The sequence below is a fragment of the Lithobates pipiens genome, unplaced genomic scaffold (genome assembly GCF_037356315.1).
Source record: "Lithobates pipiens isolate NorthernLeopardFrog02 unplaced genomic scaffold, aLitPip1_a1.2 Scaffold_13, whole genome shotgun sequence".
NCBI lineage: Eukaryota > Metazoa > Chordata > Amphibia > Anura > Ranidae > Lithobates > Lithobates pipiens.
In genome coordinates this window covers 329729806-329751185 of record NW_027507718.1, presented here as the reverse complement: position 1 = coordinate 329751185, position 21380 = coordinate 329729806, and positions in this window count along the sequence as shown.

The following is a 21380-nucleotide window of genomic DNA, read 5'->3' as shown; positions in this document are numbered from 1 at the left end:
AGCTCATCCTCACCTCCATTTCTCCCTTTGTTTCCAAATACAGCATCTGATCTGCAATGCATAGAATTGAATGAAATATATATATATATATATATATATATATAATTTTTGTATTCATTGATTAGGTCCAGTCTTGTCTTAACAGTATCCATAGCAACAGGCTGCACCTGGGGTTAGGCCTTGTGACCTGATGCCAGCTCTATCACTTCAGTCTGACTGCAGAGCTGGATGGTTATCGCATCGCTGTGTGAAGACAGAAGAAACCCGGACCGCTGACCAGGCTTACTTTCTTATAAATTTTTTATTTCTTTTTTCATTGAATTTATTAAAATAGACGTGATATAGATATAAAAGTTTAGATTAAGGGTTTTTGGGGAGTTTGGGGGTGGGGGATTGCTGAATACAGCTGTGGGGGAAGGGGGGTAAATTACAGTTTGTATAAGGTTTTGTATTTGAATTTCTTTGATTTCTGATAAATAGTGATAATATATCTATCTGATAGTCTCCATTTGGACAGAGCATACACCTACATCCCCCCATTACAAACATTGATCTCCTGAACTGGACAGAAGGAAAGATGATGAAAAGAAAGGTGAACCATCTCTCATCAACCAGAGAGGAGGAGAGAACGGCAAAGAGAAGCAGAGAAGAACGCACCAATGGAGAACACCCCATCTTGCTGGCTCTTTTGCGGATCCCAGAAACCTCCCCCCAGGATATAGAGGCTTTCTACAACTTTACTGGTATGTCCTCACTTTTCCTTTATGATAGAACACCTGTAATGAGAGAAATACATAGGCTGCCATTGCTGAACTCTGTAAATGTTAGTTGACTGTCATGATGATCCAATGATTTCTATACTTTTTAAGTCAATGACCAGAAGCAAGTAGACAGACGTTACTGTATAATTACTGATGTCAGGGTCTTTCCAGCGGCGGCCAGTCCATTAGGGGTGACCAGTCGATTAGGGGCAGCCAGTCCATTAGGGGTGCCCGGGCCCCTCCCCCCCTCTCCCCCCCATATGCAATGGATAGATTCATGCCTCACCAGGCGCATGAACTACAGCGGCCAGGTTTTTTTTTTTTTAAGCACCTGATCAGAGCCATAAGCTCTAATAGGCTTCAAAATAGGGTAGGCTCGGGATGCTGAGGATGCATCCAGAGCCAATCCTGGTGTGTTGCAACAGCAAATGAATATTCACTGTTGCAACACTGATCCTCCTCCCGCCAAAATCGGGAAGTGGATCTGATACCCATAACTCGATTGGCTGAAAGGACAGGCGATCCTTTTGGATGCCTAGTAGGAGAGGAGGAGATGCACAGCGGAAGCGAGGAGGAGAAGAGCTGCCCGGTCCCCACCGATGCCTGGATGCCGCAGCTCCATGGATGCCCAGTCCTTGCCACCGAGATGGTGTAAGTGTCGGTGGACTGACCGGTGGAAAGCAGGATGGTTTGAGTTGCCCTGGGGGGTTTTGGTTGTTTTCCACCCCCACCAAACAAAAATACACCAGCCGCCACTGGGTCTTGCAGTATATAATTGTTTACTTGGCTGTGTATGATATTTGAATTATTGATGCGCAGATGTGTTTTTTTTCCTTTTTCCTTATTTTAAACTACTACCTGAAAAGAAAAACTCCATGCTCCCATTCAACCAGTAGTGCTGAGCAATCCTCAATGATGAGGAGGGTGAATACAGGGCACTGTGGTGATGGCGGGTCCATAACACCCGGCACATACAGTGACCCTGAATTACTAAAGGAGTAAAGCTTGTTCACTGTTTAAAGTGAATTCTAACTCTGCTTAGTGAAAGTAGCAAAATTTCACTTTGCAAAGGATACCCAATCACACATAAGGAAAATGAAAAAGGAAATGATTGCTGATCGCACATTATTGTTAAGATTTGAAGGCAGCACAGCTTCGCCTTATTCACTGACATACCGTATATACTCGAGTATAGGCCGACCCGAATATAAGCCGAGGCCCCCAATTTACCCCCAAAAAAACTGGAAAACTTATTGACTCGTGTATAAGCCGAGGGTGAGACATGGCTGTCCATCCCTGTGTGTCCGTCCATCCCTGTGTGTGTGTCCGTCCATCCATCCCTGTGTGTGTGTCCGTCCATCCATCCATCCCTGTGTGTGTGTCCATCCATCCATCCATCCATCCCTGTGTGTGTGTCCATCCATCCATCCATCCCTGTGTGTGTGTCCATCCATCCATCCATCCATCCCTGTGTGTGTGTCCATCCATCCATCCATCCATCCCTGTGTGTGTGTCCATCCATCCATCCATCCCTGTGTGTGTGTGTCCATCCATCCATCCCTGTGTGTGTGTGTCCATCCATCCATCCCTGTGTGTGTGTGTCCGTGCAGCCTTGTGTGTGTGTGTCCGTGCAGCCTTGTGTGACTACGACTAATGTGCACTGCTTGCTCCAATCAAAAAGATATGGGGGAAAGGAAAGATTTGGCATTACAAGGAAGCAAAACCCACAGTGAGAAACTATTTCATGAAAAAATAGATCACCGGCCATTATGTAGGGGATTTGTATGGATTATTATTGGAGAATAAGGACATAGTTTATAGTTTGTTTGTTTTTGAATCTACAATGCCAATTAGTATGTGTAGAAATCCTGTATGGACTTGCTGCACTTTAAAGCTTACCAGTGTTTATGAAATCATTTTACACTTATACCAGTCACACAATACAATGCACACAGAGGTTGATCAATTAACTTCTAAAACAGCCCTTACTTTTCTTAATCGCTATCAGCAAAATAATTAAGGAGAACTTGACGGGAGGATCCCTTTTCTTACCTTTATACTGCTCCTTGCACAGAGCTCTGCTAGACTAATACCCACAAAGTCAATTCCCGAGCCTCCGTCCCGAGCCGCCGTCCCGAGCCTCCGTCCCGAGCCGCCGTCCCGAGCCGCCGTCCCGTGCCTCCTCCGTCCCGAGCCGTCGTCCCGAGCCTCCTCCGTCCTTCCAGGATCGCCGCTCTTCTCGGCGGCCATTGTAAAATTCAAAAGCCGCGCCTCCTCCTTCGCCTGTGATAGGCGGAACACTGAATTTCCCAGCAGCCTGTGTTCCGCCTATCACGGACGTCGTATCATCCTCGTCCGTAGTACGAGGATGAGAAGATGCCCGTGATAGGCGGAACACAGGCTGCTGGGAAATTCAGTGTTCCGCCTATCACAGGCGAAGGCGGAGCCGGAGGCGCGGCTTTTGAATCAGAATGGCCGCTGTCTGTCTGCTCGACACGCTGATCGAGCGGGCAGACAGCGATGACTCGAGTATAAGCCGAGGGGGGCACTTTCAGCCTCAAAAAAGAGGCTGAAAATCTCGGCTTATACTCGAGTATATACGGTAAGTAAAATATCCCTTGGAAAGTGAATATGGGCTACTTCTTTGTTTGGAAATTTCTTTTTATTACAGAATTTTAATTGAAGCATAAAACATAAGCTTTGGGGTATTCCCCGGCTAACAAGTACATGGAACATGTACCAAACTAACAATGCACAACTAGCTATTGCAGAGTTCAATACACCCTGCTCAGATCCACACCAGTAAGGATTAACTCAAAGGATTAATGCATAATATGGGCTACTTCTTAAAGTGGTTCTAAAGGCAGATGTTTTTTTTTTTTTATCTTAATGCATTCTATGGAGTAAATTAAAAAAAACCTTCTGCAGGCAGCTCTACCCTCAGCCACCCCCCCCCCCCCCCTTATACTTACCTGAGCCTGATCTCGATCCAGCCTTGTGTATAGGAGCAGAGACTTTCTTCTAGGGGGACAGAAAAAAAATTGCTTGGCTTTACCAATCCAAACTATTCACCCCTGAAGTCACATGAAAAACAACACAATCTTTCTGCTGTTTGATGAACATTTTAACACATGCATCTCAGCTTATCCGTGGGTCAAAAATACATTTTTCTAAACAGCAGGAAAAGTGAGTGTAATGTTTTGTTCTACACCGGACCAGCGAATCCAGCTTTGTCCTGCAGCAATCTGCCCAAAGCCAGCGCATGCCAGGTCCTGCACCACCATCTTCTTTGCTCACATCATCTGGGACCCGGCTGTGCCTTCTGGGTCCAGACGGTAGCCCCTTGCCTATCTGCACACAATGGTTGGATGGTATTGTCTTCATGGGAGAAGGAATTGACAAAATGAAAATGAAGTAGTGTTTAGTTGCAGAATGATTGTGATGGATCCCTGTAAGTGATGCAGACACTATGATGGGCATCAAGTAAAAACGTCTAATCATTGGCTCGTCTTTTCTGACACAGTCAAACAATCACCTTCCAAATATTTTGGTAGAATCTCAAGTGGTCACATTCGTATCTTTGCCAACTTCCCAACTTTTTGAGATGGGAAAGAGGAAAAAGGACATACGTCCTGTAATGAGTTGCATATATTATAAAAATAAAACAAAATGATTGGATAAACACACAAATGGTCTTTTCATCGTTATGTTTCCTTTGTCATTGTCTTTTTAAAATGAGAATGTGAGAATGAAAAGGTCTGTATGAAAGGTGTAAAGTAATGTATTATAATACTTGTGGCAGTTAAGTATTGCATTTATTTCACAGGTCTACAAATCTGTCCAAAAAAGAGGGGCACCTATGGAGGAAAGAAGGACAGATGGATTTGGTTCCAAAAGAGGGACAACTGGGAGGTAAAAAAACACAAATCAAAATGGAATGGCCTGGAAAATGGAAACAATAATCACCCAGAGGAAGAGTGACCACAACAAAGGAACAAACATATAAATATCTATATATAACAGAGTTAGAGGTATTGTGTGGGAAGAGGGTATCAGACACTGTGTATCTAAAGCCAAAACATTTTCTGTGTTTCAGATTGAGTAGGGATCATCTAGAACCCCTGTCATGGTTTTATTGCTGTCTGTATCACCGCTGGAGAGACTAGCTCACTCCTCCAGTGAACGAGCGGCCTGCGCCCGGTGCGCTCCACGATCGGCGAGTCTAGAAGACTCAGCTGAACACAGATCGGAGTGAGGGGTCGATCCCGACACCTTACCATGTAATCAGCTGTCAGCCAATGACAACCGATGATGTGATATAAACAGAGCCGGTAATCAGCTATTTTTTCTTCTCACACTTGATCGCCGACGGTTGTGAGATGGACATCCCTCCCGATCGTGGAGAGCCTCTGCAGAGCCTTCTGTGTCCACTTGTGCCACCTGCCAGTGCACAACAGTACCGCCTACCAGTGCCCACCAGTGCCACCTGCCAGTGCTCACAGTGTCAATTATCAGTGCCACCTATAAATGTCACCAATCAGTGACAATACCAGTGCTGCCTATCAATACCACCTACCAGTGTCCATCAGTGCCACCTGCCAGTGCCCATCAGTGCCACCTACCAGTGTCCATCAGTGCCACCTACCAGTGTCCATCAATGCCACCTATCAGTGCCCACCAGTGACATCTATCAGTGCTCATCGGTGTCATCCTCAGTGCCACTCAGCAGTGACACCCATCAGTGCCACCCATGAGGGACCATCATTGCTGTCTTATCAGTGCCTATCAGTGCCTCTCAGTGTCGCCTTATCTGTGCCCATCAGTGCACCCCATTAGTGCCTGTCAGTGCAGCCTCATTGGTGAATATCAATGAAGGAGAAATATTACCCATTTGCAAAATTTTATAACGAACTATGAACCATGTTTTTTTTTGTTTGTTTTTTCATTTCTGTCTTTTTTTGTATGCTTAGCAAAAATAGTGGTGATTCAATATTTGCAAAAGAAAGCTTAATTTATGTGAAAAAAATGATAAAAATGTAATTTAAATACAGTGTAGCATGACCACGCAATTGTCATTCAAAGTGTAAGCAAATGGTTAAGCATGGTATGAGCAACCAAAACAAATGAAAGATTCATGAAGTATATTACTGCCAACTCACTCAGTTAGTGCCCATAGTGCCATCCATCAGTGCCCACAGTGCCACCTATCAGTGCCCACAATCTGCCTCAACAACAGTGGTGCACCTCATATGCCACATATCCGTGCCCATCAGTGTCATCTACCAGTGCCTAGCAGTGCCGCCCATCAGTGCCCAGCACTGCCACCTATCAGAGCCACCTATCAGTGCCACCTATCAGTGCCCATCAGTCCCATCTATCAGTGGTACCTATCCGTGTCCATCCGTGCCACCCATCCGTGCCACCCATCTGTGCCACCCATCCATGCCATCTTATCTGTGCCCATCTTTGCCCATCAGTGCCACCTTATCTGTGCCCATCAGTGCTGCCTTATCTGTGCCTATCAGTACCGCCTTATCTGTGCCTATCGGTGCCACCTTAAACGTGCCCACCAGTGCAGCCTATCAGTGCCCACCAGTGCAGCCTATCAGTGCCCACCAGTGCCGCCTCATCAGAGCATTTCAATAAAGGAGAAAAATGACCTGTTTGAAAAATTGTATAACAAACTATTAAACATGATTTTTTTTTTTTTGCATCTTTTTTTGTTTGTTTAGCAAAAAATAAAACTCCCAGCTTAAATACCACCAAAAGAAAGCTCTATTTGTGGGAAAAAAATTATAAAAATTTAATTTGGGTACAGTGTTGTATGGCCGCGTAATTGTCATTCAAAGTGCATCAGCGCTGAAAGCTAAACATTGGTCTCGGCAGGAGGGGGGTTTAAGTGCCCAGTAAGCAAGTGGTTAAACAAATTAATGAAAAAAATGTCAATACTATGGTGTTAAAGGAAGATGCCTAGAAGGGACTCAAGTGGCACATCAAAAAATTTAATAATTGAATAAATAGGTAAAAAATGTACTTTATTATTGTATACATTTCTGATTAGTGCCACAAATTACAAAAAAGGAACATACGAATATACCAATACCCCTCTAGCACCAGTAAAAACAGGCAACTTTGTCTTGAGCAACACTATATACAGAACGTCAAACTGATCATTAATGGAGACACAGTATATATACTTAATATATTAAGTATATAATATATATAATAATATATATTGTGATATATATTGTGTTCTGGGTCCATGCATGCCAAGGTGGTAAAAGCAATAATCATAGGCTATTTTTTCATGCTAAAGTGGTTGTAAAGGCAACATTTTTTTGAACATTAAAGTGGTTGTAAAGTCAGAAGGTTTTTTTATCTTAATGCATTCTATGCATTAAGATAAAAAAAAAACTATGTTTTCAGCAGCCCCCCTCAGCCCCCCTAATACTTCCCTGAGCCCATCTCAATCCAGCGATGTTGCAGGAGAGTCTCGGCAGACTCTCCCTCCACATTGGCTGAGACAGCAGCACAGAGCTTTTGGCTACCACTGCTGTCAGTGAGCCAATGAGGAGAGAGAGGGGGCGGGACCGAACCGTGGCCTGTAACTGAAAAAAAAATGTTTTTCAGGTATAAAACACTATTTGTTCTGACCATTTTCCCCTAAGCACTTACCTGACTTTTGTCACCACTTACCACTCCAGTTCTGTCCAGATTGCAGCACTGCTCTTTTCACTTCCTAGTCTCACAGGAGACACTGAGAGCAGTGGGAGTCCTAGCCTCCTGCTGCTGTCAGTTAAACTCCAATGGGAAGGGAGTGGGGCAGGACTTAACAGTGCTGTATGTGTCTATGGATGCATACAGCCTGGCTCAGGAGCACACCTCCATGGGTGACCCCATAGCGCATGGCTTTCTAAGGGGGCACTCGGAGGAGGAAAGAGAGGACAGCGTCAGTGGGGGACTGCCAAAGAGGACTGCTATGTGAAATATTGTAGCACAAAGCAGATAAAAAAAACATCTTTTTTTACTTTAATTATAAAAAAAAGCCTTTAATAGCGCCTTAACTTTAAACCAATGACCTGTAGGGGCCTTTGAAATGTCACCTATGGAAAATTCAGGGTACTGAAGTTTTTTGTTGTTTGGAAATTTTAATGCTTGACATGTTGGGTCTTATATTGTGTGCAGCAAAGTTAACATTATTGTATTTTCACTTGAAGGCATTAAATCAACCAACCAAGAGATTTCAAAGCCATTTCCACCTGAGAGGAAGGAGGAGATCCTTAGGCTGAAGCTCTGTGCACAGATGGACCGAGCATGTGATTCTTTATGCCTCAGATCAGGAGGGCCAAGATTTTTTCATCGAAGGCAAGAGGAACACCGAATTGCCGAGGAGTTTGGCTACGTGCCCAGGTAAAAACACACATGGACAAACATACATTGACTGGCATGCACTGACCTACACTAACAGAGGACATCCAGATGTACATAAACTGACTGGTACATGCTTTAGAGAGATGCACACAGACACACAACCAAATTAGGAGAGAGTAGATCACACACACAGATTATAGGATGAGGCCTACTACAAACATGCATCCAACATTAGAAAAATGATGACTAGCATCCAGTAGGGCAGCTTAGTGTAGTTTAGTGTAGGTCCTGCCCTAGAAGAGTCTACCTTGTCGTGGTGGGCAGGCTTGGAATCTCTTGGTCAAAAGTGTATCAGTGAATGGAAGAGAGGATCGCTAGATCTTCACTTTTGCCCAATTGATTTCACCAAAGGACTCTTGGATTAATCAGAGTACATGAAATTAGTTGTATAAGGAATGGATGTTTATAGGTCCATGATTATTCTTTCATAAACTCACAATAAAAGTTGGTATCTTTTCATCTGAATTGCTTCCTCTTTTGTGTAACCATTTCATGACCAGGGGTCATTAACACTTGAATGCAGAGGCCACATTTAGCAGTTTTAGCTCCAGTATGCAATAGTTATCTTGTGAAAGGCAATATACAATGATAACTGAAATTGCAAATAAGTAGGCAACCCGTCAGAGGTAAAATAACAGCCCTACAGTTTTTCTTCCACTTCTGATGTGTGTTTAGGGATGTATACAAGGTATTGATGTATTTACATGTGTCTTAACCATATATGTACAGTATGTGTGTACTAAGAGAAGTGACAAGACCCTCTTTATGGAGACATCAGGGGTCTATTAGCATCACCCAAAGAACAAAATGTAGTTTTGAATCTTGTAATGAAATATTCCTTTAAACTAGGAAAAGATATGACGTTCTCAGAAAATGTTATATCCCTACACATTCCCTTCACAAAGTATCTAGGGATAGTAAGGGATGGTTCCCTTTTATCCAGGGCTAGAGAATTTGCTCTATTCAGAAGAAATGTTTTTCTGCCCTCCACAATCTATACTATAGTATTGGCCTTTCTCTAGTCTCCAATACAATTGTCAAATCCTCTATTTTAAAATATCACGCTTTTTAACCACTACAATACAGGGCACTTTCGCCCCCTTCCTTCCCAGCCTAATTTTCAGCTTTCATCGCTCTCGCAATTGCGCGGTCATGCTACACTGTACCCAAATGAAATTTTTAGCATTTTGTTCGCACATATAGAGCTTTATTTTGGTGGTATTTATTCACAACTCCGTTTTTAATTTTTTGTGATATAAGCGCAAAAAAAGCGGAAATTTAGAAAAAAAACAATATTTTCTTTTTTCTATTTTAAAAGAAATCCAATAAAATCTAATTTTGTCATAAATTTAAGCCAAAATGTATTCTGCTACATGTTTTTGGTAAAAAAAAAATTTGTTAAGTGTATAATAATTGGTTTGTGTGATCATGGACATATGTACGCAAATGATCATTTACAGATGTGTGCAGATGATCATGTACATATGTGTGCAGATAATCATTGGGACATGTGATTTTAGTGGGACATGTGTTTTTTTTTATTTGGGGACATGTCTTTTTATTATTTGGGGACATGTGTGGTGACATGTGTATTTTGGAGTCATGTGTGGTGACATGTGTATTTTGGGGACATGTGTGTTTACACTGTAGGTTTACACTAGACTTGCGATCAGTGAGTAAAAAGCTGTAAAAACAGCTCATACTCACTGATCACCAGCCGGCTGCAGCGTGAAATACCACCTCCAAATACACAGAATCAAACTGTACAATCTGGTAATTCTCGGTTTCGCTCTCCGGGTGGGGGGACCAGAAATTATAATCAAAATAGAGGGACCAAACGTGCACCCCCTCCCAGTTATGGCAATGGAGGGAGAGGTAGAGGCGGTCAACGCCAGGGTGTGGTTATCCGTGCGGCGGACAAGGGAGGGGGTATAGTTATTTTAAATAAGGATGACTATATATGTGAGATGCGTCGCATCCTTGGAGATGAGGCCACCTACATTACTTTACCCTCCAATCCGAATATTCAATATAAAAGATCCCTTGAATATCCGGTCACAGATGGATTTGATAGGGGGATTCTGAACAAGAAGGAGAAAGCCTTTATTGTTCTGAGGACTCCTAGAATTCCCATAATCTACTACTTACCCAAAGTACATAAAAGTCTTACCTGCCCCCCGGGACGTCCCATTGTTAGTGGGATTGATTCTATTACTTCCCGGGTGGGCAGGTATATAGACTTTTTCTTACAACCTCTAGTACGTAGAATGCCATCATTTATCAAGGATACGAGACACGTAATCAATCTTCTTGAGAAACACCACCCTAAACAAGGGACCCTCCTGGTAACTGCAGACGTGTCCTCACTATACACTAGCATACCCCATCATTTAGGCTTGAAGTCCGTCGCAGATGCTTTGGAGCGTTTTTCTGATCTTCCCCCAGAACAAATTGAGTTTATTATGGGGCTTTTAGATTATGCAGCCACACATATTTTTTTTTGGTTTGGGGGTGAATTCTATTGCCAAATTAAGGGGGTAGCCATGGGGGCTAAGTATGGCAAAATGGGAGCCTGTAAGGTTTGAGAAAAAGTGTGGACGATTAGTAGGTGGATCAAGAGTATTAGGGGCCACCCTGTCCTTCAAAGATGTTACACCCCTATATACTACTTGTGGCCTGTCGGGCAGAATGGTTCCCAATATTAAATCGTTCTTTAATATGTGCCAATGTTTCTTAAGTATATGTTTGATTTTAGTGTGCTGACACAAATAGTTGGTAATGAAGGGACGGCGAAAGGAATTGTTTGCATGGCCTTCTGCACGCTCCTTCAGTAACACGGTTCTCTCAATATGGCCCACCTCTTCTACCAAAAGAACCAAGGAATCTGATGGATACCCCTTGTCAATGAATCTCTGAGTCAAAACTTGGGCTTGTTCAACAAAAACATCATGTTGGGTACAATTGCGTCTCAATCTTAAAAATTGACTCCTGGGTACTGATCTTAACCAAGCCGGGTGATGTCAACTGGAAGTGGGTATAAAGGAGTTTCTATCTGTGGTTTTGAAGAAAGTGGATGTGACAAAACGTTCCCCACTAATGGAAATGGTAAGATCTAAAAAATTAATTTTAACCGAGCTAACTTCATGGGTAAGATGTATACCCCTGGAGTTATAATTTAACTCACTCATAAATGAGGAAAGATCTGATTCACTCCCATCCCATAGGAGGAGGATGTCATCTATATACCTAGCCCAAAAGGTCAACTGCAGCCTATAATGGGCATAGACGACATCCTCCTCCCATTTTGCCATAAAAAGGTTAGCCAAACTGGGGGCATACTTAGCCCCCATGGCTACCCCCTTAATTTGGCAATAGAATTCACCTCCAAACCAAAAAAAAATATGTGTGGCTGCATAATCTAAAAGCCCCATAATAAACTCAATTTGTTCTGGGGGAAGATCAGAAAAACGCTCCAAAGCATCTGCGACAGCCTTCAAGCCTAAATGTTGGGGTATGCTAGTGTATAGTGAGGACACGTCTGCAGTTACCAGGAGGGTCCCTTGTTTAGGGTGGTGTTTCTCAAGAAGATTGGTTACGTGTCTCGTATCCTTGATAAATGATGGCATTCTACGTACTAGAGGTTGTAAGAAAAAGTCTATATACAGTGGTGTGAAAAAGTGTTTGCCCCCTTCCTCATTTCCTGTTCCTTTGCATGTTTGTCACACTTAAGTGTTTCGGAACATCAAACCAATTTAAACAATAGTCAAGGACAGCACAAGTAAACACAAAATGCAATTTGTAAATGAAGGTGTTTATTATTAAAGGTGAAAAAAAATCCAAACCATCATGGCCCTGTGTGAAAAAGTGATTGCCCCCTAAACCTAATAACTGGTTGGGCCACCCTTAGCAGCAACAACTGCAACCAAGCGTTTGCGATAACGTGCAATGAGGCTTTTACAGCGTCCTGGTGGAATGTTGGCCCACTCATCTTTGCAGAATTGTCCTAATTCAGTTACATTAGAGGGTTTTCGAGCATGAACGGCCTTTTTAAGGTCATACCACAACATCTCAATAGGATTCAGGTCAGGACTTTGGCTAGGCCACTCCAAAGTCTTCATTTTGTTTTTCTTCAGCCATTCGGTGGTGGACTTGCTGGTGTGTTTAGGATCATTGTCCTGCTGCAGAACCCAAGTTCGTTTCAGCTTGAGTACACGAACAGATGGTCGGACATTCTCCTTCAGGATCTCTTGGTAGACAGCAGAATTCATAGTTCCTTTTATCACGGCAAGTCTTCCAGGTCCTGAAGCAGCAAAACAGCCCCAGACCATCACACTACCACCACCATATTTTACTGTTGGTATAATGTTCTTTTTATGAAATGCAGTGTTCCTTCTACACCAGATATACTTGGACACACACCTTCCAAAGGGTTCCACTTTTGTCTCATCGGTCCACAGAATGTTGTCCCAAAAGTCTTGGGGATCATCAAGATGTGTTGTGGAGAAATTGAGACGAGCTTTGATGTTCTTTTTGCTCAGCAGTTGTTTTCTCCTTGGAACTCTGCCATGCAGGCCATTTTTGCCCAGTCTTTTCCTGATGGTGGAGGCATGAACGCTGACCTTAACTGAGGCAAGTGAGGCCTGCAGTTCCTTGGACGTTGTTGTGGTGTCTTTTGTGACCTCTTGGATGAGTCGTCGCTGCGCTCTTGGGGTAATTTTGGGCGGCCGGCCACTCCTGGGAAGGTTCACCACTGTTCCATGTCTTCGCCATTTGTGGATAATGGCTCTCACTGTGGTTCGCTGGATTCCCAAAGCTTTGGAAATGGCTTTATAACCCTTTCCAGACTGATAGATCTCAATTACTTTCTTTCTCAATTGTTCCTGAATTTCTTTGGGTCTCGGCATGATGTGTAGCTTTTAAGGATCTTCTGGTGGACCTTACTGTGTCAAGCAGCTCCTATTTAAGTGATGCCTTGGTTGTGAACAGGTGTGGCAATAATCAGGCCTGGGTGTGGCTAGAGAAATTGAACTCAGGTGTGGACAACCACAGTTATAGTATGTTTTAACAAGGGGGGCAATCACTTTTTCACACAGGGCCATGATGGTTTGGATTTTTTTTCACCTTTAATAATAAACACCTTCATTTACAAATTGCATTTTGTGTTTACTTGTGTTGTCCTTGACTATTGTTTAAATTGGTTTGATGTTCCGAAACACTTAAGTGTGACAAACATGCAAAGGAACACTTTTTCACACCACTGTACCTGCCCACCCGGGAAGTAATAGAATCAATCCCACTAACAATGGGACGTCCTGGGAGGCAGGTAAGACTTTTAAGTACTTTGGGTAAGTAGTAGATTATGGGAATTCTAGGAGTCCTCGGAACAAGAAAGGCTTTCTCCTTCTTGTTCAGAATCCCCCTATCAAATCCATCTGTGACCAGATATTCAAGGGATCTTTTATATTGAATATTCGGATTGGAGGGTAAAGTAATGTAGGTGGCCTCATCTCCAAGGATGCGACGCATCTCACATATATAGTCATCCTTATTTAAAATAACTATACCCCCTCCCTTGTCCGCCGGACGGATAACCACACCCTGGCGTTGACCACCTCTACCTCTCCCTCCATTGCCATAACTGGGAGTGGGTGCACGTTTAGTCAGTCTATTTTGATTATAATTTCTGGTCCCCCCACCCGGAGAGCGAAACTGAGAATTACCAGATTGTACAGTTTGATTCTGTGTATTTGGAGGTGGTATTTCACCCTGGGGATTGGCTAATGGGGTGATGTCAATAGCCAAACCAGGGATCTCTGCCTGTTCTGTCAGAAGTCTCTTCTGCCACTCAAAAACCTTCATAGATTGATAGTCTAGGACAGTGATGGCGAACCTTTTTGAGCCCGAGTGCCCAAACCGCAAGGCAAAACCAACTTATTTCTTTCAAAGTGCCAACACAGAATTAAACCTGCCAGCGGCTCTGTACAGAGGATGGGAATGATCATCCCTCTGAATAAATCCTAAGGCCGCGTACACACGAGAGGATTGTCCGTCCAACTAAGTTCGTCAGACAATCCGACAGACAGTCCGTCCTACTTTCGAATGAACGGACTTGATCACACACGATGAACAGACAGTCCGCCGAAAGCTTGCGCGATGACGTGTACAGCGCGTACGACGGGACTAGAAATACGACGTCCAATACACCGCAATGCAACCTTTCGCCGTGTAAATCCTTTCTGAGCATGCGCCATACTTAGTCCGTCGAACTTGCCTACTCACGAGCGGACTGTCCGCTGAAACCAAGTTTGGACGGACAATATTACGGAAATTCCGAAAGACTTAGTCCGCCAGACTGTCCGCCGAAAAAGTCCGCTGAAGCCCACACACGAGCGGATTGTCCGCTGAAACACGTTTCAGCGGACCAAGTCCGTCAGACAGTCCGCCCGTGTGTACGCGGCCTAAGGGACCAAAAACCTACAATTCTAGCAGATTTGCTCAGAATGCAGGGATCAGCAATGCATTGTGCTCATAATGCACTGACCTACCTCACCATTACACTCACCTACCCGACACATTGCACTCACCTACCCGACACATTGCACTCACCTACCCGACACATTGCACTCACCTACCCGACACATGCATTCACCTACCCGACACATGCACTCACCTACCTGACCATTGCACTCACCTACCTGACCATTGCACTCACCTACCTGACCATTGCACTCACCTACCTGACACATGCACTCACCTCCCTGACACATGCACTCACCTCCCTGACACATGCACTCACCTCCCTGACCATTACACTCACCTACCCGACACATACATTCACCTACCCGACACATACATTCACCTACCTGACACATGCACTCACCGAATTAACACCTTTATTTTGCAAAATTTAGTAAAATCTGTAACTGTACAGAGCACAATGTCAGCATTGCCGTGAGTTGGTTTGTATTTGTTTTTTGTAGATCGGTACATACCGTTAAACAAGCAATAAACTTTAACAGTGAAAGGCTTACTTTAGAGATGTTTGGATGCAGGAAAATAATGGATCCACTCCACATTGATCTTACCTGTCTCCAGTCTCTCCGGCAGCTCATTCCCGCCCACAAGTCTCCTCTGATCCCAGCCGCATGTTCTCCCAGTCACGCCCAGCACGTCACCGCTGATTTGTTTGATGGTGAGTGCGGTGTGGATGAGACAGCCTCTATAATTGGATTAGCGTGCGCACGTCACCCCTGGGCACTTATTCTTTGTCACGCCCACTCGCCTACAGAACTGTGGGAAATGTAGTTCGCGGTGCGGACGATTATGTTTTCACTGTGTGCTTTTGTCATTTAATGGCTCTCCTTTCATGGCGTGCCCACAGAGAGGGCACGGCGTGCCGGCAGCGGCACGCGTGCCATGGGTTCGCCATCACTGGTCTAGGATGTCACGATTATACTTCTTTTTCTTTTTCCAGGCCATAATGGTTGGGGTTTTCCCAGGCCAAACCAGGGTATCAAAAGAGTGGTCAAGCTAAGAGAGGAACTAGAGGGGGGAGGCGTACTGAGCCCAAAAAGACCAAGAACCTAGTTGGTGCGGGTATCTTCAATCTTAGTTCGGCCACCCTTAGTGATTGTGAATTAAGGGTCCTTGATAAGGGTCTCAAGTTTGCTCCAGCTAAAAATATGAATACATTTCAAACATATATGGATATCCACAAGTACGTAAGAATGCTTAATATTCAAAGATCTGTAGCTTCCAATCCCACCAATTTTCTTAGAAATGCCTCCAGTGATTATTGTCATTCGGGACTATCTAATGCATCCCTTTTTAACCCTCCGGGACATCTTTGTCCTTCCTTGAAAGTTTTTCGAGATCTGGCTCTGAAAGATCTTGAGGACTTACGTATAAAGAAAGTTAAGAATAAAGGGGTGATTGATGCTGGTATTGAATCCTTATGCAATAACAAAAATGTGGTTATCCATCCGGCGGACAAGGGAGGGGGTTTAGTTATTTTAAATAAGGATGACTATATATGTGAGATGCGTCGCATCCTTGGAGATGAGGCCACCTACATTACTTTACCTCCAATCCGAATATTTAATATAAAAGATCCCTTAAATATCTGGTCACAGATGGATTTGATAGGGGGATTCTGAACAAGAAGGAGAAAGCCTTTCTTGTTCCGAGGACTCCTAGAATTCCCATAATCTACTACTTACCCAAAGTACATAAAAGTCTTACCTGCCCCCCGGGACGTCCTATTGTTAGTGGGATTGATTCTATTACTTCCCGGGTGGGCAGGTATATAGACTTTTTCTTACAACCTCTAGTACGTAGAATGCCATCATTTATCAAGGATACGAGACACGTAATCAATCTTCTTGAGAAACACCGCCCTAAACAATGGACCCTCCTGGTAACTGCAGACGTGTCATCACTAAACACTAGCATACCCCAACATTTAGGCTTGAAGGCTGTCGCAGATGCTTTGGAGCGTTTTTCTGATCTTCCCCCAGAACAAATTGAGTTTATTATGGGGCTTTTAGACTATGCAGCCACACATCATTTTTTTGGGTTTGGGGGTGAATTCTATTGCCAAATTAAGGGGGTAGCCATGGGGGCTAAGTATGCCCCCAGTTTGGCTAACCTTTTTATGGCAAAATGGGAGGAGGATGTCGTCTATGCCCATTATAGGCCGCAGTTGACCTTTTGGGCTAGGTATATAGACGACATCCTCCTCCTATGGGATGGGAGTGAATCAGATCTTTCCTCGTTTATGAGTGAGTTAAATTCTAACTCCATGGGTATACATCTTACCCATGAAGTTAGCTCGGTTAAAATTAATTTTTTAGATCCTACCATTTCCATTAGTGGGGAACGTTTTGTCACATCCACTTTCTTCAAAACCACAGATAGAAACTCCTTTATACCCACTTCCAGTTGACATCACCCGGCTTGGTTAAGATCAGTACCCAGGAGTCAATTTTTAAGATTGAGACGCAATTGTACCCAACATGATGTTTTTGTTGAACAAGCCCAAGTTTTGACTCAGAGATTCATTGACAAGGGGTATCCATCAGATTCCTTGGCTCTTTTGGTAGAAGAGGTGGGCCATATTGAGAGAACCGTGTTACTGAAGGAGCGTGCAGAAGGCCATGCAAAGAATTCCTTTCGCCGTCCCTTCATTATCAACTATTCGTGTCAGCACACTAAAATCAAACATATACTTAAGAAACATTGGTACATATTAAAGAACTATTTAATATTGGGAACCATTCTGCCCGACAGGCCACAAGTAGTATATAAGGGTGTAACATCTTTGAAGGACAGGGTGGCCCCTAATACTCTTGATCCACCTACTAATCGTCCACACTTTTTCTCAAACCTTACAGGATACTATCAATGCAGGAAATGCTCTGTGTGCAGCATAAATGGATGTAGAACTAGGAGAAGCACGACTTTTAGGTCAAGCACCACATTAAAAACTTATACCATAGAGTCTTTTATCTCCTGCAGCTCTGAGGCGGTGGTATACCTACTGGAGTGCCCTTGTGGCCTCCAATATGTGGGCCGGACCAAATGCCCGTTGCATGTGCGTTTAAATGAACACATTGGGAACATTCGCAGGGGCTACACCCAGCACTCGGTATCTAAACATTACCTTTTGGCACACAATAGGGACCCCTCCAACACGATTTTTTGGGGGATCGATAAGTTCAAGCCCCAATGGAGGGGAACCCATCTAGTGAGAAGCATCTCAAAACTTGAGATGATGTGGATACACAAATTAAAATGTTATACTCCCCATGGTCTCAATATAGAAGTGGATGTGAATGCCTTTATAGACAATGCATGACTCCCCTTTTAATTGTCAGATAGATTATGTGTAATCTAGGGATATTTGTAGCAGATTGCCCTTTTTGGGCTTTTAATTTGTGAACTTGGTTTGAGCTCCGTCATTGCCCGAGAAGTGCCAATTATATTTGTATTTCCATTCGGATTTAATACTAAAAACATTATTTCCAACATCATGGAGAATTGGGATTTACAGTTGTTATTTTGTATTGTTGGTCTTTTGTGCATATGCAAAAATATTTTTTTAATTTTTTGGAATCATTTATATTTGTTTATAGGTATATCTTGTGGGTATATATATAATTTTTATTTTTTAATATTAGTACTGTTCTTTTAGTATATTTAATTTCATTTGTTATCATTTATTTATAATTTACCCCCCATTAGATCTGGCAAATAATTCCTTCTAAAATAGAAATTATTTTCTTTTTTAAAAAATGTATATATATTCCTTTGGATGGACCCTGGATATATATCATTCATAGTTCCATCTTGCGGTCCTCTATTAGTTACCTTATATTGTATATAAGGGAAAGCTATTACATCTTCTTAGGTATTTTGCAATCACTATATTATGATATTGCCAGTTATTGGCATATCATTATTCCCAGCTTTTGCCTATTGCGAGAGTTGGATATTTTCTTTTCCTTTTTCCCCCATATAGTATGGCGGATTTGTCAGCCTTTTAACTATTGGCACATAAATGTTTTCTGGTTCCACTTAGTTGTGCTTTGTTTTTCTCTGTTTTTCCCTCATGCAACATGGCGGATTTGCAGGCACTGTGGAGTTCAGATGGAGGCATGGTATTTTTTGTAATTTGAGTTTTGCTATATAAGCGGTGTGTCAGGACGCCGTCCCGCATCCCGTGAACACGTCTGCCTTGTGACGAAACGCGTAGGGAGGTACGGCATGCTGACGTCACCGCGTTCTACGCCAGACCCGGAAGTGCGGGCGGCAAACGAGAGCCGGCCGGCTCCTTTTTACTATACGTCTTATTTCGTCTATGTACATGTGAGTGCATTAAGTTATATATTTTTTTTTTCATTAAAATAAGGTTTTTTTTGCGCTATGCGAGTGCCTCTTTGTTTTTTACATGATCAAACGCTATCATCGCTTCATGCTGGGGAGCTTACATTAAAGACAAGTTTGGTGTGGTCCCTGTGACGGTTCATCCAGAACTCCTGCACATTTGCTTTGTTGATCTCACTGACACTGAGATCTTTAAATCCGGTAAGCGGCCCTTTCTTTCACTGGTGGAGGTGGCTCTCTGGACCCGTTTTTAAACACAAAGTTATGTGGGTGTCTGCTTTATATCCTCACTTTGGATGAATTATCACCAGCTGCTGAATCCTTTTTTTGGGACTCTGACTGACTTTTATTTTTGATTTTCACCTATTTATTTAGGACACTATTCACTAATATATATTCACAATATTTTTTGAGTAATCAATATTTGTTCACTAACTTTTTAGGGATTGTAGACCCTTCAATATATGTGTTTTTTGAGCCCTTTTTTTATTTTTATTTTTGAGGTTATTGGTTTTAGTTTTTTTAGTTTATATCTTTTTTAGCGCAGCTCACCTTTACACTTGTATATGTACATTGGCTGGGTGGGATGTAGTTAATTTAAATAACTTTAATAGTGCAACAATAACTAATAACATCCTCAGGTTATCTACTTTGTATATACACTATACAGTATGTCTTCGGTCTCATTGTCATTCAGCTCCTGAGAGGAGACGAGCATTAGAGACAGAAATATATTTTTTTTATATTTTCAATATTACTGTAGGTATATACGTAAAAAAATAGCATTGGGTTGAGCTTTAACATTTTTTACACGGAAACATGCGAAATATTTCCATTGAGCTTGACCCATTTCCCAAATCACCTATATTTATTATAAGGGACTTCTCCATCCTGGCTAACATACATGGTGTGACTAAATGGGGATCTGAACTAGGCTTTTCCTCTGGAGAAGGATGACTGGCAGCAAATGTGGGAGATATAGACAGTAATATTACACAACACACCAAGTTTATAAAGGAATAAGTCTGGATTCAAACTAAGCTTAAGACTGAAATCACACCTGTGCAATTTTAGTGCTTTTTGCATTTTGCAGATTTCTACTACAGTCCATTTAACATGGTTTCCCATGGAACGCGTTCTGTAGTGGAAATCTGCAAAATGCAAAAAGTACTAAAAATGCATAGGTGTGAATCAGGCCTAACAGTTAAGTACTCTTCATCATAATTTTTAAATTTGAACTGAGGCTGGATTCACACCTATGCATTTTTTGTGCTTTTTGACCCCACTTCCTCCTGGGCACAGCGGCGCTGGAAGTAAGTTCACCTCTCCCCCTCCCTCTTGGCAATCATCTGGGACACACCAACGGATCCCAGATAAATGACACCTCTAATTTCCTAACGACCTATTACATTTGTGAAAGCCCTGGAGCATCTGGACAGTAGAATTACCCACAAAATGACCCCATTTTGCAAAGCAGACACCCCAACGTATATTCTATGAGGCACAATGAGTCTTTTGAACAGTTTTTTCCACAAGTCTTCGGAAAACGTGGAAAGAAAATGAAAACATATTTTTTTTTACACAAAGTGGTCAGTTTATAAGATATTTCTAACTCAAAGCATGTACATAGCAAAATGACATCCCAAAATACATTCTGCTACTCATCCTGAGTATGACGATACCACATGTGTGAGACTTTTACACAGCGTGTCCACATACAGAGGCCCAACATGCAGGGAGCGCCATCGGGTGTTCTAGGAGCATAAATGACACCTCTAATTTCCTAACGAACTATTACATTTGTGAAGGCTCTGGAGCACCAGGACAATGGAATTACCCACGAAATGACCCTATTTTGGAAAACAAAACACCCCAAAGTATATTCTATGAAGCATTATGAGTCTTTTGAATGGTTAATTTTTTTACACAAGTCTTCAGAAAAAGTGGAAAGAAAATGTAAATCTTTTATTTTTTACACAAAGTTGTCCATTTATAAGATATTTCTAACACATAGCATGTATATAGCAAAAATTACACTCCTTCTGAGTATTGCAATACCACATGTGTGAGACTTTTACACAGCCTGGCCATATACAGAGGTCCAACATGGAAGTGGAACCTTCAGGCGTTCTAAAAGTATAAATGACACATCTCATTTTGTTCCTACCTATCACACTTTTGAAGGTCCTGGAGCACCAGGACAATGGAATTACCCACAAAATGACCCAATCTTGGAAAGCAAACACCCCAATGTGTATTCTATGAGGCAAGGGCTGCAAATAGGTACTCGGGTACTTTGACGGG